At 39.0% G+C, this 27,931-nt stretch overlaps 1 long non-coding RNA gene across 1 annotated transcript; it reads left to right on the top strand.

Moving 5' to 3' along the window:
- Positions 1-70: 70 nt before the first annotated feature.
- LOC133254560 (uncharacterized) lies at positions 71-19,490 on the top strand. Its single transcript, XR_009738724.1, has 4 exons — positions 71-488; positions 3,337-3,469; positions 3,934-4,015; positions 18,756-19,490. It is a non-coding gene; the product is annotated as an uncharacterized LOC133254560 (long non-coding RNA).
- Positions 19,491-27,931: the final 8,441 nt, after the last annotated feature.

Raw genomic sequence — 27,931 nt, 5'->3', positions numbered from 1 at the left:
AATACAGCAAAGACTAAGCTCGGCTTTGCTGGAAACACAGATTATTCATAAAGATTGGCTAGAATTTAATTTTAGGATATTAGGAAAGTTCAAAGTATACAGTTTAATGGATAGGAGGTAAGAAATTTTTAAAAGCCGTTCAAAATTATCTCACCATTCTCAAGGCTCAAATTCCACATCATGGAAGGCACATTTTAGCATAGCAATTTCAGCAAAGCAGGGCCTTCTGATTTGCTGGCTGCTTCAAATAACAGTTGTCCCTTTGATAGTATTGACACCTATCTCCTTTCACAATCTAGTGCTTCTCCTGCACTCTGTAACATAGCCCATCTGTTTTTTAGGGCCACTGTCATAAGGAAGACTGCAAGAGTGAAGAAAGGTCTGATTGATCACAAGGTCCTATCAAATGTCAAAGCTGGCCCTGGCTGACCTCCCATCTATTCAGAGCTGCTTTGATTTAATCTCCAAACTGGCTTCTTCTCCAGGCTGTGAGTTCTATCAGCAACCCATGTGTCAGCATTGAGATATGACCTGCTTCACGCTCCATTCATCTCATTTGAAGAACGGAAATTAAACTGGAGGGTCGAAGAGGGGAACTGTTCGAAATACACACACACATTAACTGAAGTCTTTTGTGTAGATGCATTATAGGAGTTTGAACAGCCATTAAAAATTATATTAAAATGAAATTGGTCTTTACTCTACTGAAATGGTTTAGGCCTTTTCCTCCCATCACCACCCACTTCATCTATTCTTCTTTCTTCCCTCCCCAATTTGTAATAACCATAGGAACCTGATCTCATTAAGGTTCAAAGTAAAAGGAAAGAATTTTTACAATATTTCAGTTTCTTTTAAAAGGTATTCTTTAGAAAATTCATTTATTGTCTGCAATTTGCACAATAAATATTTTTTTAAAAAGATACACAAAGCTGGTAACCTGACTAATGGGCATGTAAACTGCTTTGTTTACCATTATTGATTTTTTGTTTTTGTTTCACCTTCAAGGTTTCAAAAATCTAATTAAAACTCAAACTTGGGGAATAGTTCTCTCTCTCAGGACACAGTGCCATAGTATAAATCTATATATCCTTAGTTGCAGTTTTCTTTTTATTTCTAAATTCCCCTTGCTCTTCTCATTGGCCCTTTTATACTATTAATGAAGGCCAGTAACTAAGTAAAAGCTTGATTCTTTATAGATTTGTTTGGTATTCAGTTCAGTTCAGTTGCTCAGTCATGTCCGACTCTTTGCAACCCCATGGACTTCTTGTTTGGTATAGTATACTCAAAAGTAAACTCTATTTCATTTATTAACAGCGTCCCAAAACTGTATTTTAGGCATGTTGGGAAAGTTAATTAAATTTATTTCTGTTTATTTGTTTGTTTATACAATCATGTATTTGTTATTTGAACTCTGTACTAAAATGGCATCCAGTTAGGGAAATCATTTTTTTTTTTTTGCTAAGAAAATACATTTTACATTATACTAATAGTGAGGAAATGGCAAGCCACTCTAGCATTCTTGCCTGGAGAATCCCATGGACAGAAGAATCTGATGGGCTACAGTCCATAGAGTCACAAAGAGTTGGAAACAGCTGACCATGCACACATGCATGCCATAGTAGTACATGTTCAATATCAAAAAAGCAATCAGCAAAGACAGGTGAGGAGACCAAAAGAGAGAGGGCAAGAGGGAAATAGAGGATAGTAGACAACCAGAATAAATACTATTGACCAGGGTACATAAATACTATTTATTTATTTACTTACAGGGTAAATAAATACTATTGACCAACATTAGTATTTAGGGTTATCTTTCCTTTTCTGTATATGCACACTTTTTATTTCCTTTATGTGAAATAATACTGTTCCTTCTTGGGAGGAGACAATGTTTTCATTTGTTTTGGTCATTCTCTTTTATGTCTATCTAATATGATATCTTTGCAGAAGTGAATATTTTGTTTTGTTAATATTATATTGACAGCCATTTAGGTTTTCTAAAATTTTTGCAACTATAATGTATTGCATAAACGTATTTTTAGGTTTCCATGATTTTCTTCAAAATTCTCTACTTTTGGAAAAAGGATGTGCCCAATTTAATATTCATAATCAAAAATATTATCTTTTTCCTCTTATGGTTTTTCATTTGAATGCTGATGCTGCTGCTAAGTCGCTTCAGTTGTGTCCGACTCTTAGCAACCCCATGGACTGCAGCCCACCAGGCTCCTCCATCCATGGGATTTTCCAGGCAAGAGTACTGGAGTGGGCTGCCATAGCCACTTGGAAATAACTTTTCTTCCTAAATAATCATATGTGTTTTCTTTAGTATATATTACTTGTTTTATATTTAATATATGTGCTAGAGAGTAAGTATTATGGTGAATGGTAATGCTTGGTTGTTGCTGTTATTGTTTGCTTGCTAAGTCATATCCAACTCTTTTGAAACCCTATGTACTGTAGTCCGCCAGGCTCCTCTGTCCATGGAATTCTCCAGGCAAGAATACTGGAATGGGTTGCTGTTCCCCTCTCTAGGGATCTTCCCAATACAGGAATCAAACCCATGGCTCCTACAGCATCTGCTGCATTGCAAGCGGATTCTTTGCTGCTGAGCCACCAGGGAGGAATAATGCTCTTTCTCCATAAACCGTTTGACATGACTTATGGAAAAGCTTTCAAACTCTCATTATATGAAAGAAAGACTTTGAGCATCTGTGGCATTTAAAGAATGTCATTTAAGCATTCAGTTTTGCACATAGGAAAGCAAGAAAACATGAGATGATTGTATTTCCCTTGTATTGCTTCTCAGTAAAATCCTCCCTGCATATCTTTATGCAAATATCTTATTACTCAAGGCAGAATGTATTGGAAAAAATGAATTTTTTGCAAGTTAATTTATTCTTTACAATGCAGGGTGGAAAGTGGGTTCATTACTCTAATACAACACTTGGCAATAGAACTGCAGTGATGGATATGTTGTATATCTTCACTGTTCAGTACAGTAGCCACTGGCTACCTGTGGCTACTGAATGTGTGAAACACAATTAATGCAACTGAGGAACTGAATAGTTAATTTTATGTGATTTAAATTCAAAATTTAAAATCAATTAGCCACATCTGGCCAGTGGCTATCTTGAATAATACAGCTTTAATAATTTTTCCATTATTTGAGCCCCTATAATGGTTTGTGAAACATTGTAGATGTTTACCTAGTTACTCATGTCCACTTCATTGAAGAATAAATATTAGATAATGAAGAATTTATAACCATGGAATATAATAAGAAGAAAGATAACAAAAAGTACTTTTGCATTGAGAGACATTTTTCACAATTTCTTTCAGGGAAGAGAATTGAAAATTTCAACAAGGCAAAAGTTATGAAAGTGTCTTCATGGAACCTTTGGCTATGATGAATTAGCACAGATGATTTGAGTTCTAAGATCTGGCTTGGACCCTAACTACCTATCAACCTGGAGTAAGTCATTTTGATGGCCTTAGGTACTTAATATGTAGTCACCTGTGGGATCACTGCTCCTTTCCTCTGGGTCTTGGTGTGCACAAGATTTTGTTTGTGTCCTCCAAGACTGGAGTCTTGTTTTCCCCCAGTACTGTGGAATTTTTACGGTCATATCCCGCTGGCCTTCAAGACAGATTCCCTGGAGATTCCCAGTCCCTTTGTCAATTCCTCTGGTTGGGAAGCCTGACGTGGGGTTCAGAACCTTCATGACAGTGGGAGAACTTCTTTGATATTATTGTTTTCCAGTTCATGGGTCACCTACCCAGTGGGTATCAGATTTGATTTTATCATGATTGCACCCCTCTTATCCTCTCCCTGCAGCTTCTTTGTCTTTGGACATGGGGTATCTTTTTTTGATAGGTTTCAGTGTCCTCCTGTCAATGATTGTTCAACAGCTAGTTGCAGTTTTGGTTCTCTTGCAGGAGGAGATGAGCACATGTCCTTTTACTCCACCATCTTGAACCAGAAGTCTAGTTGCTTGATATTCTTAATAAGGGGATTGGAGTAAGTTATTTTCTTTGTTCTTACTGCAGATAAATTATGTGAATATTTTCTGTCCTATATTCAGAATTAAGTGCTACATTTCCCTTCATATTTCAATGCTGTGTATAAGCACCCGGTGCCAGATGTCTTGTAGGTATTCCATAAGTATTCATTGAATGAATGGATGCACTTAGTTTTCTCCCTGTGTCAGCAGCAACTTTCACTGCCCATGCTTATAGTTTGATATTTTTCATACTCAGGCATGACCAAAGTTTTTAGGCATTGGCTAGTTTTGATGCAGGAGAAATATTTGGTTACAGAGTGGTGGAGGGTCACTGGGCACAGCACTCTGGTCTCAAGTTGCTAAAAAGTCTACTTCCAGAGATGGCCAAGGAAGTGTGAGATTCCAGAACTTGGCTGACCTTCCTAAAGGAAACCACTTGGGATGCTCCCAAAGGCCTGGATCAGGTGCACTGAGGTGATGATGGGAGGATAGCAGAAGGGCCAGAGTATAACTGGGACATGCATCACGTATGACTTTTCTGAAAAGGAGTTTCCATACCTCAGCAATAATAACTACCTTGATCACTCAAGGCAAGAACAATTAAATTTTTCTTCTTTTATATTCTGACACTTATTATATTTTTTGCTTGTAAAGTATTTAATGTCACCCTCTTTGGCATACAGCTAATTTTTAATGTGTGATGTCTTTTTAATCTAATGAGACTGTTAGCTTCAGCAAGGACATAGACACAACCTTTATTCCTGGCATACAGTCCTCTGTATCTCACAAATCCCAAACCAGTGTAATTTACCCTCCGCCAACCCCTGCCTTCTCCAAGATCAAAAGATGAAAAAATATTGTCTAAACAGGAAAGCATTGTACAGACCTCCATAGTTTTTATTATGGTAATTGATGTGTGGGTGATAATTGCTCATATTCCTGCTATATAATCTCCTTCAGGAACTCAGCAGCTGGGTAATATTTTCTAGACTCACTATAGATGCTTTGAAATCTCAGAGTTTCTAGGACTTCGATCCTACAGGAATATGTAAGGAAATTCATTTTACTTTTCACCGAGAAGAGATAATATTAAAAATTAATGACCATTTCAGTCCTCTGGGATGCAATATAATTCAAGGGAGAGGAGGAGGTCTGTCACTATCTTTTTCAAGGGCAATTCACAACAACACTTGGAGTGATAAATTCCTGAAGCTTGATATTTTTCTCCCTATTGTAGAATATGAGTGTTGACAATGGCTTCTTTTAAAAGTAGCAATATTTCATTTTAAATTAGTCCATCTGTTTGAGAAAAAAAAAAGAACAGTGTATAGTAAGAGCTACATAGCTGTTTCTATCCTTTCTTCTCATGAATTTCACAACTAAAACTGTATCTTAAAGAAATAGCTCAATAGAAACAAAATCTAAGGGAATGAATACTTTGTACTTATCTATAATAAAGAACTCAGAAGCAATTTAGATGCCTAATATTAGGGAAATGCCTAAAAAAATTATCAGATCAGATCAGTTGCTCAGTCGTGTCCGACCCTTTGCCACCCCATGAATCGCAGCATGCCAGGCCTCCCTGTCCATCACCAACTCCCAGAGTTCACTGAGACTCACGTCCATCAGTCAGTGATGCCTTCCAGCCATCTCATCCTCTGTCATCCCCTTCTCCTCCTGCCCCCAATCCCTCCCAGCATCAGAGTCTTTTCCAGTGAAGCAACTCTTTGCATGAGGTGGCCAAAGTACTGGAGTTTCAGCTTTAGCATCATTCCTTCCAAAGAAATCCCAGGGCTGATCTCCTTCGGAATGGACTGGTTGGATCTCCTTGCAGTCCAAGGGACTCTCCAGAGTCTTCTCTAACACCACAGTTCAAAAGCATCAACTCTTCAGCGCTCAGCCTTCTTCACAGTCCAACTCTCACATCCATACATGACTACTGGAAAAACCATAGCCTTGACTAGACAACTTTTGTTGGCAAAGTAATGTCTCTGCTTTTGAATATGCTATCTAGGTTGGTCATAACTTTCCTTCCAAGGAGTAAGTGTCTTTTAATTTCATGGCTGCAGTCACCATCTTAGTGATCTTGGAGCCCTGAAAAATAAAGTCTGACACTGTTTCCACTGTTTCCGCATCTATTTCCCATGAAGTGATGGGACCGGATGCCATGATCTTCATTTTCTGAATGTTGAGCTTTAAGCCAACTTTTTCACTCTCCTCTTTCACTTTCATCAAGAGGCTTTTGAGTTCCTCTTCACTTTCTGCCATAAGGGTGGTGTCATCTGCATATCTGAGGTTATTGATATTTCTCCCAGCAATCTTGATTCCAGCTTGTGTTTCTTCCAGTCCACCATTTCTCATGATGTACTCTGCATATAAGTTAAATAAACAGGGTGACAATATACAGCCTTGACGTACTCCTTTTCCTATTTGGAACCAGTCTGTTGTTCCATGTCCAGTTCTAACTGTTGCTTCCTGACCTGCATACAGATTTCTCAAGAGGCAGATCAGGTGGTCTGGCATTCCCATCTCTTTCAGGATTTTGCACAGTTTATTGTGATCCACACAGTCAAAGGCTTTGGCATAGTCAATAAAGCAGAAATAGATGTTTTTCTGGAACTCTCTTGCTTTTTCCATGATCCAGCAGATGTTGGCAATTTGATCTCTGGTTCCTCTGCCTTTTCTAAAACCAGCGTGAACATCAGGAAGTTCACGGTTCACATATTGCTGAAGCCTGGCTTGGAGAATTTTGAGCATTATTTTACTAGAGTGTGAGATGAGTGCAATTGTGCGGTAGTTTGAGCATTCTTTGGCATTGCCTTTCTTTGGGATTGGAATGAAAAATGACCTTTTCCAGTCCTGTGGCCACTGCTGAGTTTTCCAAATTTGCTGGCATATTGAGTGCAGTACTTTCACGGCATCATCTTTTAGGATTTGAAATAGCTCAACTGGAATTCCATCACCTCCACTAGCTTTGTTTGTAGTGATGCTTTCTAAGGCCCACTTGACTTCACATTCCAGGATGTCTGGCTCTAGGTCAGTGATCACACCATCGTGATTATCTGGGTCGTGAAGATCTTTTTTGTACAATTCTTCTGTGTATTCTTGCCATCTCTTCTTAATATCTTTTGCTTCTGTTAGGTTCATACCATTTCTGTCCTTTATCAAGCTCATCTTTGCATGAAATGTTCCTTTGGTATCTCTGATTTTCTTGAAGAGATCCCTAGTCTTTCCCATTCTGTTGTTTTCCTCTATTTCTTTGCATTGATCACTGAAGAAGGCTTTCTTATCTCTTCTTGCTATTCTTTGGAACTCTGCATTCAGATGTTTATATCTTTCCTTTTCTCCTTTGTTTTTCGCTTCTCTTCTTTTCACAGCTATTTGTAAGGCCTCCCCAGACAGCCATTTTGCTTTTTTGCATTTCTTTTCTATGGGAATGGTCTTGATCCCTGTCTCCTGTACAATGTCACGAACCTCATTCCATAGCTTATCAGGCACTCTATCTATCAGATCTAGGCCCTTAAATCTATTTCTCACTTCCACTGTATAATCATAAGGGATTTGATTTAGGTCATACCTGAATGGTCTAGTGGTTTTCCCTACTTTCTTCAATTTAAGTCTGAATTTGGCAAGAAGGAGTTCATGGTCTGAGCCACAGTCAGCTCCTGGTCTTGTTTTTGCTGACTGTGTAGAGCTTCTCCATCTTTGGCTGCAAAGAATATAATCAATCTGATTTCAGTGTTGACCATCTGGTGATGTCCATGTATAGAGTCTTCTCTTGTGTTGTTGGAAGAGGGTGTTTGTTATGACCTGTGCATTTTCTTGGCAAAACTCTATTAGTCTTTGCCCTGCTTCATTCCGTATTTCAAGGCCAAATTTGCCTGTTACTCCAGGTGTTTCGTGACTTCCTACTTTTGCGTTCCAGTCCCCTATAATGAAAAGGACATCTTTTTGGGTGTTAGTTCTAAAAGGTCTTGTAGGTCTTCATAGAACCGTTCAACTTCAGCTTCTTCAGCATTACTGGTTGGGGCATAGATTTGGATTACTGTGATATTGAATGGTTTGCTTTGGAAATGAACAGAGATCATTCTGTCATTTTTGAGATTGCATCCAAGTACTGCATTTCGGACTCTTTTGTTGACCATGATGGCCACCCCATTTCTTCTGAGGGATTCCTGCCCACAGTAGTGGATATAATGGTCATCTGAGTTAAATTCACCCATTCCAGTCCATTTCAGTTCGCTGATTCCTAGAATGTCGACATTCACTCTTGCCATCTCTTGTTTGACCACTTCCAATTTGCCTTGATTCATGGACCTGACATTCCAGGTTCCTATGCAATATTGCTCTTTACAGCATCGGACCTTGCTTCTATCACCAGTCAGATCCACAGCTGGGTATTGTTTTTGCTTTGGCTCCATCCCTTCATTCTTTCTGGAGTTATTTCTCCACTGATCTCCAGTAGCATATTGGGCACCTACTGACCTGGGGAGTTTCTCTTTCAGTATCCTCTCATTTTGCTTTTTCATACTGTTCATGGGGTTCTCAAGGCAAGAATACTGAAGTGGTTTGCCATTCCCTTCTCCAGTGGACCACATTCTGTCAAATCTCTCCACCATGACCCGCCCATTTTGGGTTGCCCCCACGGGCATTGCTTAGTTTCATTGAGTTAGACAAGGCTGTGGTCCTAGTGTGATTAGATTGACTAGATTTCTGTGAGTATGGTTTCAGTGTGTCTGCCCTCTGATGCCCTCTTGCAACACCTACCATCTTACTTGGGTTTCTCTTACCTTGGGCGTGGGATATCTCTTCTCGACTGCTCCAGCAAAGCACAGCCAATGCTCCTTACCTTGGATGAGGGGTATCTTCTCACCGCCGCCCTTCCTGACCTTCAACGTGGGATAGCTCCTCTAAGCCCTCCTGTGCCCACGCAGCCATGGCTCCTTGGACGTGGGGTTGGTCCTCCCAGCCACCGCCCCTGGCCTCGGTCGTGGGGTGCCTAAAAAAAAAACCTAGCAATAACACATATTAGAAAGATGTTAACATTTAGCATTTTAGAGCCTAAACCTATACATAGAAAAATATTTTTGCTATAATCATGTGAAAAATGAAAAAGCAGAATGCAGTATTTGTACTCAAGTCCATGAGATGTCTATATATGTATGGACAGTAATGTTTCCCAAATATAAAGAGTGACTCATTCCATAGAAGGTTTCTATTTTCTAAAGAACACAGGCTTGGGATTAGAGGAAGATTTGAATTTCACCTCTTGCCACAAGCTTGTGACACTGGCAAATTATGGAAACTCTGAATATACATTTCCTCATTAGCTAAGTTTTTGTGTGTTTTTTTTTTTTTGGTAAAAATTCCATTAGCAAATCCACTTAAAGAATCTAGTAGAAACTCAGTACCATTATTCCCTTTCCCTATACTAAATACTTGAAACTTTCTTGGAATAATAAATTTTACTCAAATTAATTTTTATAGAAATTTCAATATCCTTGTTTTGGACCCCACTGAGAATTTTTAGTAGGCTATTAGAAATTAATGTGGTAACTCTTATACAGTTGGTCAATATTCTTTATTTTTGAATGAATTTCAAAAGAATATTAATATCCTGGATTGGAGATCAGTTTCTATATATAATTGAAAATGTAAAGCTAAGGATAACATATTAATTGTGATCGTTAATATTATGTGTCAGCTTGACTGGTCACAGGGTGCCCAGATGAAATAGTGTTTCTGGGTGTTATCTGTGAGGATGTATCTAGATGAGGTTAGCATTTGAATCAGTGGACTCAGGCAAGTGGGTTGCCTTCCTCAATGTAGGTGGCCATCGTCCAAAACATTGAAGACCTGAACTGAGCAAAAGATGGAGGAAGGAAGAACTCATCTCTCTTAATTCTTTTTACCTGTCTCACTGCTTAAGCTGGGATATCCCTTCTCCTGTTCTCTCCTCTCCTGTCCTCTCATCTCTTCTGACCCTCAGACTAGAATTTACACCATAGGCTATCCTGATTTTCAGGCATTTAGACTTAGGCTGAATGACACCATAGCTTTCTTGGGTCTCTAGTTTGCATTGGGTATTCCTAATCAATCACTTATAAGAAGCAAGGAGCTAGGTGTCACTTTATATGATACTTTTTTGAACGTTTTTGGAAATTTAACGAATATAATGACATTGGCTTCTAATATAGCTGACAAAGTGACAAAAGAAAAAGATGAGCTCAGGGATTCAAATAAATAACCTAAGAACTTCTATGTATATCCTGAAGGACCCTTATCTCCTGTAGTACAGAGCTGAAATTTGCTGAAAATCAAATGTAGAGCCTCATCCTGCAACTACTGAATTATAATGTAAGTTGAACTCCCAGATTCACAGGGTGTCTCCTGATGAAGTGAGGGCATTTATTGGGAAATAATTGGGTTATTAGTTGGGATGGGGACATGCATGAAGATGCTAATGAAGCTGGGGACACTGGACCACTAAATTCTGGTGAATCTCTACCAGAGTCTGCTCAGGACCCACTCCCATCACCCTCTTTACTTTTAGACTTTAACTAGGCTCGAGTCTTGGTAGGTCCTTAAATATGAGGTGTAATATGTGACCAGTAAAAAGATGCATTATACTCCAAAAGAACTACTCAAGTTTTCCAATTTATACAGACAGAAATATAGGGAACATGTATGGGAATGGATGCAAGGATGTGGGATAATTGTAGAAAGAATGTAAAGTTGAATCAGGCTAAATTTATTGATATGGGCTCACTAGGTAAAGATCCTACTTTTGATGTCATAGCTTGGGGAGTTTGTTGTTATTTAGTTGCTAAGACATGTCCAACTCTTTTGTAACCCCCATAGACTGTAGCCTGACAGGCTCTTCTGTCCATGGGATTTCCCAGGCAAGAATACTGGAGTGAGCTGCCATTTCCTTTTCCAGGGGATACTCCTGACTCAGGGATTGAACTTGTGTCTCCTGCATTGGCAGGCAAATTCTATACCACTGAGCCACCAGGGAAGCCCCCTGGGGGTTAGAAGGGCTCTGAAAGTTTCTTGGGTTGGTTGACTGAAATATGGACCAAAAGATGACCCACTATGAGTGAATTGAAAATGCCTGGGTTTAATGAATGTAGAGGAGGGTATTCAAAGGCTTAAGGAGATTGGAATGTTAGAATGAATTTGTCATTTAAGACCTATTAGTCTATTATGGAAGGGTCCAGAAGACACAACTTTAACCAGTACTGTGAGAAATAAATTTGTGGGGTGAGTCCCAGAATCCTTAAAAAGCTTTGTGATCACACTTCTCTGTAGGCCAGACCTCACAGGGAGAACTGCAACTGCTGAACTGGGAAACCTAAATGCAACAGGAATAACTGGGTCTCAGTGTGGCAGGGACCAAGTGGTGGCACCAACTGCCAAAGGCAGGTGGGCATCATTGCCATAGTGGACAATGGAGTCAAAGCAGCAGTGAGAAGAGTCTGACTCACTCAGTCCTATAGTGTTGGTAAAATAATCATAGTGTTCCTAGGTATGAAATATTGATAGGGAACCTACAAATTCTTACTTGATCTGTAGAATCAGAAAAGTTCTGGTCAAGAGATCACGTGTAACCTGAATTATAAAACCAAAGAGTTATAGACTCTCAATCAGTTGACAGACTTGAGTTAGTTTACAGATCCAGAGTCCTTTGAATGAAGGGGAAGGTGGATTCCTTTGAGGTAAGACCCTTGGTACACTACCAAAGTTATGCAACTAATCTTTTCCCCAGTCTTTCCTATGACTTTTCTTTTTTTAACCAGGGTAACTCTATGTTAGGGAAAAAAAAATAATTGGACCTTTTTGGGGCTATTGGACACTGACTTTAAACAGACACTAATTCCAGGAAATTCAAGCCATCACTGTGCCCCACCAGTTTGCAAAGGAGTTTATAGAGATCAGATGAGCAATGGAGTTTTAGCTCAAGTCCGTCTTACAGCAGGTCCAGTGGGTCCCAGAACCCATCTTGTGGTTATTTCCCCAGTTGCAGAATGCATAATTTTAATAGACATACTGAATAGCTGACAAGATCTCCACATTGGTCCCCTGACTGATGGAATAAGGGCTATTATTGTGGGAAGGGCCAAGTGAAAGTCTTTAGAACTTCCCCTGTCTAGCAAAATAGTAAATCAAAAGCAACACTGCATTCCTGGAGAGATTGCAGAGATCAGTGCCACCATCAAGGACTTGAAGGATTCAGAGATGGTGATTCCCACCACATGTCCATTCAGCTCTCCCATTTGACCTGTGCAGAAGGCAGATGGAGTTTGGAGAATGACAGTGGGTTATCAGAAGTTTAGCTATGTGTGACTCCAAATTGTGCCTGCTGGACCAGATATGGTTCTTTAGCTTGAGCAAATTAACACATTCCCTGGTACCTGATATGCTGTTACTGAGCTGGCAAATGCCTTTTTCTCCAACTTAGTGTGCTTCTACCTGGCAAGGCAAGCCATACACCTTCACTCACTGCTCTACTTCAGGGGTGTATCAGCTCTTCAGACCAGTGTCATAATTTAGTTTGTAGGAATCTTTATTTCTTTCCCTTCCCCAAGATACCACACTAGTCAATCACACTGATGACATTATGCTGTTGGATCTAGAGAGCAAGAAGTAGCAACCAATCTAAACTCATTGGTATTTGTATGTCAACTTGAGTTTATATGTAAACTCAAGATATTTGTATGTCAGAAGGTAGGAAATAAATCTCACTACAATTCATGGATCTTCTGTCTACCTCAGTGAAATTTATAAGGTTCCATTGAAGGGAGTGGGGCATGTAGAGGTATCTTTTCTAAGGTAAAGGATAAGCTGCTATGTCTGACCCTTCCTACAACCCACAAAGAGTCACAGTACCTATTAGGCCTCTTTGAATTTTGGAGACAACATATTTCTTATTTGGCTGTGGTACTCAAGCCCATTTACCAAGTGACCCCAAAACCTAGTCATTTTACATAGAATCTAGAACAAGAAAAGAGTCTGCAACAGGTCCAAGTTGCTTCACCACTTATGGCATATGATCCAGAAAATCCAATGGTGCTTGATTTATCAGTGTTAGACAGGGATGGGGTTTGTCTTTCAAGATATGAAGATAAAGGTGTATTATTATATTTATATACACTTATCCCACAATTAGAAATCTAGTTAAGTGAAATTTGGTAAGTTAGGAAGAACAAGGGTGTGTTAAGGGTAAGTGAAGTCGCTCAGTCATGTCCGACTCTTTGCAACCCTATGGACTGTAGCCTACCAAGCTTCTCAGTCCATGGGATTTTCCAGGCAAGAGTACTGGAATGGGTTGCCATTTCCTTCTCTAGGGGATCTTCCCAACCCAGGGTTCGAACCCAGGTCTCCCACAATGTAGGCAGACGCTTTACCCTCTGAGCCACCAGCGAAGCCCAAGGGTGTGCTAATCCAGAATTAATACAGAAAGAGAATACTAGTATGGCTAACTTGGATTATGTGAATCACTGACAAGGAACACTGACTGATAATTTTCTAGAATTCCTACAAGTAACAGTGAAAAGCAGTAGCAAATAAGATACATGCTACAGAGTACTAAAAAAACAAAACAAAATAAAACTAAACTAAACTAGAGCAGTATTTAGGCAAGAGATACTCAAATGAAATATTGAAAAGAATTTAGCCTAATTAATAATTATGCTGTAGATGGACAAAAGCTAAAATGTTACCCTAAAAATAATTTACAGTCTCAGTACTTCTTGTGTTTTAGAATTCTTCTTGAATTTTCATGTGTGGTGCTTATTCTCCAAATGGGTTTGTGAAGCCAATACAAGATTTTAAAATGTGTCCAAATTAAAATTTTGGATCTTCATGTAATTTCCAATCACTGATTAGATCAGTCACAGCATCATATTTTCCTCTAGATGATAGATATGAAGCCCTTTTAGAGATCAAGTCATGATGGAGAGGTCTCACATACCTAAAGGTAAATTATAACACAGGTCTTTAGGATTCTGGAGCAAGGTCCTGCCATTTTCTGCAGATAATGACTCTTCTTTTGAGAAGCAGCTCTTGGCCTGCTGCTGGATGTTAGCAGAGACTAAATACTTAACCATGGACTACCAAATTACTACAGAACCTAAGCTATCCTTCATGTACTGGGTGTTATTTGACCCACCAAGCCACAAAGTTGGGCATGCATGGCAATGTCTGTCATCAAATGGAAGTAGTATATATGTGATTGGGCCCAAGCAGGCCCTGAAGGCATAAGAAAATAGTTACATAAAGCAGCAGCCCAAATGACCATGGTCCCCATTCCTGTTACACGGCCTTCTCTTGTCTGACCTGCACTTGTGGCTTCATGGGGAGTTCTCTAAGATCAGCTGACAGAGGAAAAGAAGACGTAGGCCTGATTTACAGATGATTCTGCACAATATGCAGGTATCACCTGCAAATGAACAGCTGTAGTACAGTAGTTCCTCACTGAAACATCCCTAAAGGACAATGGTTGAAGGGAAATCCTTCAGTGGTAGTTGCTTCTAGAACTTAGAGAGTGCACTGTGTTGTTCACTTTGCTTGGAAAGAGAAGTAGTTTGACTTGTGGTTATATACTGCTTCATGGCCGGTGGCCAGTGATTTGGCTGGATAGTCAGGGACTTAGGACAATTATTAGAATATTAGTGACAAAAAAATGCGGTAAAGGTATGTAGATAGATCTCTCTGAATGGGCAACAAACGTGAAAATGTTTGTGTTCCAAGTGAATGCTCATCAAAGGGTAGTATCAGCAGAGAACTTTATCAGGTGGATAGGATGACTTGTTTTGTTAATACCAGTCTGTCTTTCCCCAGCCACTCTTGTCTTCATCCAATGGGCTTGGGAACAAAGTGGACATGGTGGCAGTGGTGGAGGTTATGTGTGGACTCAGCAACATGGACTTGCACTCACTAAGGCAGAGATGGCCACTGGCAAGGCTAGTGCCCAAGTCCCCAGTAGCAGAGAAACCAATACTGATCTTCTGATATGGCACTGTTCCCAGGGTGATCAGCTGGCTGCCTAGTGGGAGGTTGACTACATCGGATAGATTTCATTATGGAAGGGGCATTATTTTGTTCTTACTAGAATAGAAAGTTATTCTGGTTGCAGATCTGTCTTCCCTGCACACAATGTTTCTCTGCTAAAACTACCATTCACAGACTTATAAAATGTCTTCTATTTTGAAGACATTAGCCTACCAGGCTCCTCTGTCCATGGGATTTTCCAGGCAATAGTACTGGAGTGGATTGCCATTTCCTTTTTCAATTTTGAAGAACAGAATAGAATAGAATTCCACACAGCACTGGTTCTGATCAAGAAACTCACTTCACAGTGAAGTGTAGCAATGGGCCCACGCTCATGGGTTCACTGGTCTTACCGTGTTCCTCACCACATGAAGCAGCTTGGCCTAAAAGAGCAGCAGAATGGTCTTTTGAAGACTAAGTTCCAGTATCAGCTAGGTTGTAATACTTTGCAGGGCTGGGGCAAGATTTTCTAGAAGACTGTTTTTGTTCTGAATCAATGTTCAATATATGGGGCTATTTCTCTGAGGGCCAGGATTTGGGTATATTGGAATTAACAGTTGGAAATGGGAGTGGCACCACTCAGTATTATTCCTACTGACCCACCAACAAACTCCTATTCAAACAGCTTTACGCTTTGCTGGCTTAGAGGTCATAGTTCCAGAGGGAGAAATCCTCCCACCAGGAGACACAATAATGATTCACTTGAACTGGAATTTAGAATATCACTTGACCACCTTAGGCTCTTTGTACCTCTGAATCAAATCTGAATCTGAATTTGCAGGCAAATAACATGCCTTGGTTTAACGTAAAGGAAGGTATTCAAAGAAAGGAGGCAAAGACAAGTAAACTCAAAGGCAAAGAAGGGAGTTAACATGTGGCCCTGGTGATTGATCCCAACTACTAAGGGGAAATTAGGCTATTACTCTACCATGAAGGTTACAAAGTGTGTGAATGAAATACAGAGGATGCCTTAGGTCATCTCTTAATATTACCATTTTTTGTAATTAAGGTCAGTGGAAACTGCAACACCTCAGTCCAGGCAGGACTACAATGGCCCAGACCCTTAGGAAGGAAAGTTTGAGTTACATCACCAAATAAATGACCATGACCTACTGAGATACTTGATGAAGGTAAAGGGAATTCAGTGTGAGTAGTGGAAGAAGGTACATATAAATACCAGCTATGACTACATGAACAGATACAGAAATGACTAGAATTGTCTTTAGTAATTCCTTCTTATTTTGCTACAAATACATTCGTGCATATGGTATGTGTGTAGAAACACTTATTTTTTTTCTTTCATTCCCTTATCATGTAACATAAGATGCATTGGCTTTATGTCATAGCATTTAAGTATTGCTAATTTTACATTATAACATTTAGGTTATGAGATATCAAGGAGAACAGTAAATGTCACTCAACAAATTTATCTCCTCTTCTGGGCAAGGAATTATTGGACTTTTAGTTTTATGAAGGATGGTTCTATCAAGTTAGGCATACATTTGACCTTCTTATTGTCTTTATTTGGAGATTAAGTATGTTTTTAAAAGATATGTATGGGTGCCAGGTTGACCAGGGGTGAAATTGTGATGACTAATTTTATTTGTCAACTTGATTGGCTGTGGAGTGCCCAGATTAAACATTATTTCCGGGTATGTCTGAAAAAATGTGGATGAATGTAATTTAATCTATTGGTTCTTTTTCCCTGGAGAAGCCTAACATATAACTGATCTTGACTATGAACTATTGCAATTTGCATTTGTTTTTCCCATATTGTTGACCTTAAGTTCTGGAACACTTATTATGTACTTTTTGTTAACCTTCTTGGAGTGCCTCCCTATGGATTTCAGGATGAAATGACTCCTAAACAAAAGGCAATCTCAGGACACTTAGAAACTCACTACATAGTAAAGATGACTGCTTAAAAGAAATTTCTCTTATAAATGAAAAATGAAGGTGATGCTGGACAAAATGACTTATGCCACTTAGCAGTAGGGGCCAGAGAGGACAAGAAAAGACCAAACAAGAGGATTAAAATTTTTTTTGTCAAGTCAGTCTATGCCTTGTACCCATGCCTAATTACAAAAGGAAATTAGAAACAAGTACATGTATATTACTGCATGTATTAATGTAGAGTTTAATTGGTTTAGAGTAAATTAATGGCTGCTTGCAATATTTCTGGCAATTTTTTATAAGCTGTGTAATTTTAAATTGGTTTCTTGAAAATGCTGGATAAAACATTTTAATTCACACATTGCTTTAAGGAATTGATTTGGGGATAATAAAATATAATGAAATGTGTTACCTCAGATGGATGTAAGTTCTATTTGCTCTGCCTTTTTTTTTTTAACTTTAATGCAAATAATGAGTAAGCTGCTAGGATATTTAGAAGAGCTGTAACTGTTTGAAAGTTATCTCTCTATCTTTCTCTCTCTCCATTGGACAAACTATAGCTATTTTAAAATTCTATTTTCTTAAAGCAGTCAAGAACAAGGAAAATCCTCTAGGGCTTTTCTGTTTACCCAAGAAAATTTATATGTGAAATTGAAAGGCAAGGAGGTATAAAAATCTGGCAACTCAGCAAGGAAATTATTATATAAGTCTAGAAATCAGGACACTTGCATTTGGGCCACTAAGGAGAAATTCCATGAATTGTCAGCTGGTTTGTGATAGCAACAGGTTTATATATGACCAACTGTGAAACTGAGATGATGTGAGTTGCTTTTATCTAGTGTGAAAATTAACAGTGAGTATATCTTGGAAACAATGATAGTTATTCATCTAAGATGTTCAAGAAAAATAAAGTAGAGGTGCTTATTGCATGCTAAGTCACTTCAGTCGTGTCCAACTCTGTGCGACCCCATTGACGGCAGCCTACCAGGCTCCCCCGTCCCTGGGGTTCTCCAGGCAAGAATACTGGAGTGGGTTGCCATTTCCTTCTCCAATGCATGAAAGTGAAAAGTGAAAGTGAAGTCGCTCAGTCATGTCCGACTCTTAGCGACCCCATGGACTGCAGCCTACCAAGCTCCTCCATCCATGGGATTTCCCAGGCAGTGGGAGGTACTTCCCAGTGGAGTGGGGAGGTACTTATTAGTAAAGCAAGAAATTTTCTCAAACCCTTTTTTTCCCTTTCCATCATAATCCTATATTTTATGTATTCCTTTCTGAGGTATTTAATTTTCTCATGCCAATTCTTTTCTGATACCTTCAGCTGGGAAGCCTGTTCTAAGAAAAGCTTTTCCCAATTCTACCTTCCTTCTGCTTGGTCTCACTGAAGTTTGCACTTCTGTTATGAAATTAATCACATTACATATCACATATTTTCACATATGAATTTAACTCTGCCATTAGATATGAACTCACAAACTAAGATCATTTTTAATTGGTAATTCATTTTGTCAAGTGGATATATATTTCATTTTGGGGACTTGGAGTATTAGTAAGTAAGAAGACAAGGTCCTCTTTTATTATTTTGATTTTAATCAGCGGAGTCATTGTGGCACATTTAAAGTCACATCATAAAAGCATCTTCCTCTTCTGCTACTTCTAAAGCTATCTGTGGACTCCTGATTTTTTGTTTCTAATCTCACCTTCCAGCAATTTCAGTTCTGCTTATTAGCTGGAAACTTGGAGACCCTTAGAGAGTGAGAGTGGAATGTGTCTTCCTTTAATTTTTTATTTGTATTTGTTTCTCTTTTTTTGCAGAGAGTTTTCTCCAGTGCTTTTAGGCTTCTTCACTGCCACCTTTTTACAGAGACAGGACAGGTAATATTTATTTTATTTCATTAAAAAATGAAGTTCAGAGACTCTAAGTTGCTTGCATTCATGGACTAAAAAACCCAGAATTTTGATTCCTACTCTTTATTCCCCAAATTCAGTATTTTTTCATTCTATGAAAACCTTGCACAGCATATCATCATCTTAGAATATTTTCTCAGTAAACCTAGAGGTACACAGTATTAGATACTATGGAATGAACTGGTTCAGTAACTCTGTGTTATGCTGATCCTATTGCACTTAACTGGACATGGAACAACAGACTGGTTCCAAATAGGAAAAGGAGTACATCAAGGCTGTATATTGTCACCCTGTTTATTTAACTTATATGCAGAGCACATCATGAGAAATGCTGGGCTGGATGAGGCACAAGCTGGAATCAAGATTTCTGGGAGAAATATCAATAACTTCAGATATGCAGATGACACCACCCTTATGGCAGAAAGTGAAGAAGAACTAAAGAGCCTCCTGATGAAAGTGAAAGAGGACAGTGAAAAAGTTGGCTTAAAGCTCAACATTCAGAAAACTAAGATCATGGCATCCAGTTCCATCACTTCATGGCAAATAGATGGGAAAACAGGGGACGCAGTGGCTGACTTTATTTTTTGGGGCTCCAAAATCACTGCAGATGGTGATTGCAACCATGAAAATAAAAGACACTTACCCCACAGCAAACATTATCCTCAATGGTGAAAAATTGAAAGCATTTCCTCTAAAGTCAGGAACAAGTGCCCACTTTCACCATTACTATTCAACATAGTTTTGGAAGTTTTGGCCACAGCAATCAGAGAAGATAAAGAAATAAAAGGAATTCAAATTGGAAAAGAAGAAGTAAAACTCTCACTGTTTGCCGATGACATGATCCTCTACCTAGAAAACCCTAAAGACTCCACCAGAAAATTACTAGAACTAATCAATGACTATAGTAAAGTTGCAGGATATAAAATCAACACACAGAAATCCCTTGCATTCCTATACACTAATAAGGAGAAAATAGAAAGAGAAATTAAGGAAACAATTCCATTCACCATTGTAACAAAAAGCATAAAATACTTAGGAATATATCTACCTAAAGAAACTAAAGACCTATATATAGAAAACTATAAAACACTGGTGAAAGAAATCAAAGAAGACACTAATAGATGGAGAAATATACCATGTTCATGGATTGGAAGAATAAGTATAGTGAAAATGAGTATACTACCCAAAGCAATTTATAGATTCAATGCAATCCCTATCAAGCTACCAACAGTATTCTTCACAGAGCTAGAACAAATAATTTCACAATTTGTGTGGAAATACAAAAAAACCTCAAATAGCCAAAGTGACCAACCTAGATAGCATATTCAAAAGCAGAGACATTACTTTGCCAACAAAGGTTCATCTAGTCAAGGCTATGGTTTTTCCTGTGGTCATGTATGGATGTGAGAGTTGGACTGTGAAGAAGGTTGAGCACCGAAGAATTGATGGTTTTGAACTGTGGTGTTGGAGAAGACTCTCGAGAGTCCCTTGGACTGCAAGTACAGTCCATCCTAAAGGAGATCAGTCCTGGGTGTTCATCGGAAGGACTGATTTTGAAGCTGAAACTCCAATACTTTGGCCACCTGATGTGAAGACTGATTCATTTGAAAAGATCCTGATGCTGGGAAAGATTGAGGGTGTGAGGAGAAGGGGATGAGTGCCAAAGAACTGATGCTTTTGAACTGTGGTGTTAGAGAAGACTCTGGAGAGTCCCTTGGACTGCAAGGAGATCCAACCGGTCCATTCTAAAGGAGATCAGCCCTGGGAATTCTTTGGAAGGAATGATGCTAAAGCTGAAACTCCAGTACTTTGGCCACCTCATGCCAAGAGTTGACTCATTGGAAAAGACTCTGATGCTGGGAGGGATTGGGGGCAGGAGGAGAAGGGGACGAGAGAAGATGAGATGGCTGGATGGCATCACTGACTCGATGGATGTGAGTCTCAGTGAACTCCGGGAGTTGGTGATGGACAGGGAGGCCTGGCATGCAGCGATTCATGGGGTCGCAAAGAGTCGGACATGACTGAGCGACTGATCTGATCTGATCTGATCTTGAGAAAGAAGAATGGAACTGGAGGAATCAACCTGCCTGACTTCAGGCTCTATTGCAAAGCCACAGTCATCAAGACAGTATGGTACTGGCACAAAGATAGAAATATAGATCAATGGAACAAAATAGAAAGCCCAGAGATAAATCCACGCACATATGGACACCTTATCTTTGACAAAGGAGGCAAGAATATACAATGGATTAAAGACAATCTCTTTAACAAGTGGTGCTTCGAAAACTGGTCAACCACTTGTAAAAGAATGAAACTAGAGCACTTTCTAACACCATACACAAAAATAAACTCAAAATGGTTTAAAGATCTAAACGTAAGACCAGAAACTATACAACTCCTAGAGGAGAACATAGGCAAAACACTCTCCGACATACATCACAGCAGGATCCTCTATGACCCACCTCCCAGAATATTGGGAATAAAAGTAAAAATAAACAAATGGGACCTAATTAAACTTAAAAGCTTCTGCACAACAAAGGAAACTATAAACTATAAGACAGCCTTCAGAATGGGAGAAAATAATAGCAAATGAAGCAACAGACAAACAACTAATCTCAAAAATATACAAGCAACCCCTACAGGTCAATTCCAGAAAAATAAATGACCCAATCAAAAAATGGGCCAAAAAAAAAAAAAAAATGGGCCAAAGAACTAAATAGTCATTTCTCCAAAAGAAGACATACAGATGGCTAACAAACACATGAAAAGATGCTCAACATCACTCATCATCAGAGAAATGCAAATCAAAACCACTCTGAGGTACCATTTCACACTAGTCAGAATGGCTGCGATCCAAAAGTCTACAAGCAATAAATGCTGGAGAGGGTGTGGAGAAAAGGGAACCCTCTTACACTGTTGGTGGGAATGCAAACTAGTACAGCCACTATGGAGAACAGTGTGGAGAGTCCTTAAAAAACTGGAAATAGAACTGCCATACGACACAGCAATCCCACTGCTGGGCATACACACTGAGGAAACCAGAATTGAAAGACACGTGTACCCCAATGTTCATCGCAGCACTGTTTATAATAGCCAGGACATGGAAGCAACCTATATGTCCATCAACAGATGAATGGATAAAGAAAGCTGTGGTACATATACACGATGGAGTATTACTCAGCCATTAAAAAGAATACATTTGAATCAGTTCTAATGAGGTGGATGAAACTGGAGCCTATTATACAGAGTGAAGTAAGCCAGAAAGAAAAACACCAATACAGTATACTAATGCATATATATGGAATTTAGAAAGATGGTAACAATAACCCTATATATGAGACAGCAAAAGAGACACTGATGTATAAAACAGTCTTTTGGACTCTGTGGGAGAGGGAGAGGGTGGGATGATTTGGGAGAATGGCTTTGAAATATGTATAATATCATATATGAAATGAGTCGCCACTCCAGGTTCGCACGATACTGGATGTTGGGGCTGGTGCACTGGGACGACCCAGAGGGATGGTATGGGAAGGGAGGAGGGAGGAGGGTTCAGGATGGGGAACACATGTATACCTGTGGCATATTCATTTTGATATATGGCAAAACCAATACAATATTGTAAAGTTAAATAAAATAAAATTTAAAAAAATAATAAAAATAAATAAATAAATAAAGACACTTACTCCTTGGAAGGAAAGTTATGACCAACCTAGATAGCATATTGAAAAGCAGAGACATTACTTTGTCAACAAAGGTCTGTCTAGTCAAGGCTATGGTTTTTCCTGTGGTCATGTATGGATGTGAGAGTTGGACTGTGAAGAAGGTTGAGCACCGAAGAATTGATGGTTTTGAACTGTGGTGTTGGAGAAGACTCTCGAGAGTCCCTTGGACTGCAAGTACAGTCCATCCTAAAGGAGATCAGTCCTGGGTATTCATTGGAAGGACTGATGTTGAAGCTGAAACTCCAATACTTTGGCCACCTGATGTGAAGAACTGACTCATTTGAAAAGACCCTGATGCTGGGAAAGATTGAGGGTGTGAGGAGAAGGGGATGACAGGATGAGATGGTTGGATGGCATCACCGACTCAATGGCTATGAGTTTTGGTAAACTCTGGGAGTTGGTGATGGACAGGGAGGCCTGGCATGCTGCAGTTGATGGGGTTGCAAAGAGTTGGACACGACTGAGCAACTGAACTTAACTGAACTGATTGCACTTAAAATCCAAGAGATGTTCATATTCATCAACAGACTAAGGTCTGTTTATCTAAAGTTTGAATAGTTTTTAAATTTAATTGATTTGTCAGTGCAACTGATCTTCTTAGTTATTCTTGGCACATCAATGATTAAAATAATAGCAATCTGTAGGAGTGCAGATTAGGTATATGTCCATTTTAAACTTTGCTGTAATTCACAGAGCCATTTTGGTATGTTTAGTACCAGATCAATTTATATGACCAGATTTAAACTGGATAATCTGTGACATTTGCCTTCAGAGACACATGTCATCAATGACTAGCTTGAATTTTCAAGACCCAGTCTTAGAAGGCTGTTAATACTCCTATACTTTCATTAGTCATATAATTTAGGTATTACATGTTCAAAGATAAATTTAACTCAATCTTAGAAGATGAAGATCATTAAGAGGTTAATACACTTGATACAACCAAACATCTTTCACTTGTATGTAGAAAAACCTCACAGAATCTAGAAGAGACATATAAACCAAAAGATATCAGTCACAGCAAAGACAGGACCTAAACCCAATATGGAAGTCTCTTCTTTCTATTTTACTGAAATCAAGATCTTCTAGAAAGTGAACATAGCACTTCTTTCTCTGCTCCAGTCAGAAGTTGGAGGTTGATTTTCAGATGTGGATGCTAACATTGTCTACCTTAACTGAACTTGCATATTTAAGGCTTTCCAACCTGACCATCCATGGTAAGAAAAGTTCTACCTATATCTGGATTCCTGGCTTGCGTCTGATTATTTCTTTTTCCTTTCCAGTAACAAGAATACTAACAATTTGATATCAGTCATATCCAATCTGCTTCACCTTGGAGTACAGTCTCTGATCATTTCAGAGTCCTCTTCCTTCTCTGGGCATTTGAACTTGGTCCCTTTTGGTCAATACTATTGCATTCTCCCTCTACGTTATTTAGAAATCTTTTGATTACAGTAACGAAAAACTGATTTAGACTAGCCTGGAGTATAACCAAGTGTATCCAAGCCTGAAGAATAATTAACACAGGGATGTAAATTGCCACAGACACTTTTTCTCTTGTCTTTGCTTCTCTTTTCACATCTACATCTTTATTTTTTCTTATTGCAGACTGGACTTCTTTGTGTTCCAGTTGCTGTGACAGGAAGTGGTTTTTGTATTAATTTCCCAAGAATTCACCACTTCCTTTCAGGTCAACAGCTAAAATGAGGAGGAATCTCTTAGATCTGTGCTGTTTCCAGAGAAAAGTGATTTGTTAAGCTGGGGTCAGATGCCTCCTCCAAGACCAATCAAGTGTAACTGAGAGTAGGGTTACATTGTTCTATCAGGGAAAGCCCTATAGTGACCATGTGGATGTAGATCATTTTAGCAGGATGAGGGGTAATTGGTAGTTTCTAGAAAACAATGAGACCGTTTCCAGGGGAGATCTTGTGTCCTGTACAATAGCCCTCTATGACATCTTTTTCTCAATTGCTCCATAATTTTTCTAAGAATCATGCAGCTTTCTGGTCTGTATTGAAAGTGACCAGAATTTGAGTAGTTTGATGCTACTTTGCTTTAAATCTCTTCTAGGTTAGTGGTTTAATATCTATCTTGTATTTTGAAAGTGAAATGTTATTTAAAGTGTTTTCAGCTCTCAAAATTAGCTCAAAAATAATAGCTTCCACAGCTAGCATTTTTTTATCTTTTACACAGAAAAACAAAACTTAGGTTTCTGTCTTCTCTCTTTTCGCTTCTGCTTTAGCATCTCCTCTTAATTAAGGAAAAATTCTAAATAAACCTGGTGGTCAAACCTGGTGAGGTTTCAACCTTAACACTACCAGCTCACAAAGAAAATATATGAAGTCTACACTGTATAATTTTCTAAAGATTATACTTTCACTGGACTTTGAAGATATCAAGTTTTATTTTTCCTTTGATCTTATATTCTTCAGTACACTTTACCCCTTTCTTTTCTAAAAGCTATTGTGTGATGCTAAAATTTTAGTCACACTCTTATTGTCTTCCATGAATCATTGTGTGATAAAGAACTAGCAACATACTCACAAAGTACTAATTTAATAACTGTTGATGAACTCTAGTTAAAATATCTTAACTTGAATTATAATTAGAGTCATGAAAACACTCAGCAACTTTTCAAACACATGTACACTTGGCTGTAGTAATTGATAATCATAGAATTAATTATTAGAATCTTCAAGCTACAAGCTCATTAAAACAAAGACAGTATTCAGGAATATGTTAACTTTTTGGCTTATTATGGTATTAGTTAGTTAGTTCAGTTGCTCAGTCATGTCCAACTCTTTGTGACCCCATGAATCGCAGCACACCAGGCCTCCTTGTCCATCACCAACTCCCAGAGTCTACTCAAACTCATGTCCATCAAGTTGGTGATGCCATCCAGCCATCTCATCCTCTGTTGTCCCCTTCTCCTCCTGCCCCAATCCCTTCCAGCATCAGGGTCTTTTCCAATGAGTCAACTCTTCACATGAGGTGGCCAAAGTATCGGAGTTTCAGCTTTAGCATCAGTCCTTCCAATGAACATCCAGGACTGATCTCCTTTATAATGGATTTGTTGGACCTCCTTGCAGTCCAAGGGACTCTCAGGAGTCTTCTCCAACACCACAGTTCAATAGCATCAATTCTTTGGCACTCAGTTTTGTTCACAGTCCAACTCTCACATCCATACATGACCACTGGAAAAACCATAGCCTTGGCTAGATGGACCTTTGTAGAGTGGTTCCCAATTCTGGCACATAAGAATTCATTGGAACACTATTTAAAAATACAGATTCTTAAACTCTATTCAAGACCTACTGAATGAGAATCTTGGGGAGGGATTTTAATGCTTCTCAGATCTTGATGGTCAGGTAAAGTAGAAATCATTGATTTCTATAGAAGCTCTACTTCTACCTATAAGTGAATTCCAGGGAGTCATTCTACTTACAGGCATGACATTGGCTGAGCAAAATTCAACCTCACTGATAGGTCCGGAGAGAGTTACCCTCTCAGTGTATCCCCATAATCCAGCCCCAGGTTGTTCTGCTATTTTATTCTTCTTTGTTTCCACTTGACAATTTTTTCAGAAAATTTTCCTATATCAGGGACAACTCTAGCAAAGTTGGAAGAAAGAGACTGGCTCCTCTCCACGTTCAAAGTCTGAACTGACCTGAGAGGTGAGAGCCATACCGTGTTCAATCTGGCTGCAGAGTATCCATGAGTTGAAGTGAGAGGAGTGCCAAGTGACAGGGGCTGCCTGTCTCCTAGCCTCTGGGGCTTTTTCCTGTCTTCAGCCAGGACCACTTACACTCTTGCCTGTAGCTTCAGCCCCATCTCATTTCTTAAGACCAATCTGAAAAAGTATGGAGATTTAGCCCAACCTTTCAGAGATCACTGTCAACCTGGCCCTGATGTTGTGGTCTGACTCTGATAGCCAAGTTTCAGCCTCATTCTGTACATCAGAGTCTCTATCTTGGCAGCCTGCTTGATACTTCAGTCTTTCCAGATCACATTTTTCAAAAAATGTTGTATGAGAAACACTTCACCAAAGTCTTTCAAAGTATATTGTCACCCTGCTTATTTAACTTATATGCAGAGTACTTCATGAGAAATGCCAGGCTGGATGAAGCACAAGCTGGAATCAAGGTGGCTGGGAGAAATATCAATAACCTCAGATATGCAGATGACACCACCCTTATGGCAGAAAGCAAAGAAGAACTAAAGAGCCTCTTGATGAAGGTGAAAGAGGAGAGTGAAAAAGTTGCCTTAAAACTCAACATTAAGAAAACTTGGATCATGGCATCTGGTCCCACATTTCATGGCAAATAGATGGGGAAACAATGGAAACAGTGACAGACTTTTTTTGGAGGGTCTTCAAAATCACTGCAGATAGTGACTGAAGCCATGAAATTAAAAGACGGTTGCTCCTTGGAAGCAAAGCTATTTCCAACCTAGACAGCATATTAAAAAACAGAGACATTACTTTATCAACAAAGGTCCGTCTAGTCAAAGCTATGGTTTTTCCAGTAGTCACGTATGGATATGAGAGTTGGACTACAAAGAAAGCTGAGTACTGAAGAATTGATGCTTTTGAACTATGATGTTGGAGAAGACTCTTGAGAGTCCCTTGGATTGCAAGGATATCCAACCAGTCAATCCTAAAGGAAATCAGTCCTGAATATCCATTGAAACGACTGATGGTGAAGCTGAAACTCTAGTACTTTGGCCACCTAATGTGAAAAACTGACTGATTGGAAAAGACCCTGATGCTGGGAAAGATTGAAGGAGAAGGGGACGGCAGAGGATGAGATGGTTGGATGGCATCACTGACTTCATGGACATGAGTTTGAGTAGGCCCCGGGAGTTGGTGATGGACAGGCAAGTCTGGTGTTTTGCAGTCCATGGGGTCGTGAAGAGTCAGATATGATTGAGTGATTGAACTGACTGATGTCAGTGAATGTTTGCCTATGTTCTCTTCTAGGGGTTTTATCCTGTCATGTCTTATATTTAAGTCTTTAGGCTATTTTGAGTTTATTTTTATGTATCATGTGAAGGAGTGTTCTAATTTCATTGATTTACATGTGATTTACACAACAGAGCTACTAACACACTTATGGTTCCATATAAATTTTAGGATTATTTGTTCATGTTCTGTGAAAAGTGTCATGGGTAATTTGATTAGAGACCACATTAAATCTGTATATTGCTTTGGGTACTATGGCCATTTTAACAATATTAATTCTTCCTATCCAAGAACATGGAATATCTTTTCATTTCTTTAAATCATCTTCAATTTCCTTTATCAGTGTTTTATAGTTCTCATCATAGAAATTGTTCACCACCTTGGTCATTTTTTTTATGTGG

Source organism: Bos javanicus, chromosome 1, assembly GCF_032452875.1.
Source record: "Bos javanicus breed banteng chromosome 1, ARS-OSU_banteng_1.0, whole genome shotgun sequence".
Taxonomy (NCBI): domain Eukaryota; kingdom Metazoa; phylum Chordata; class Mammalia; order Artiodactyla; family Bovidae; genus Bos; species Bos javanicus.
The sequence above is the reverse complement of the archived record's forward strand: the minus strand, read 5'-3'. Positions and strand labels throughout refer to the sequence as shown.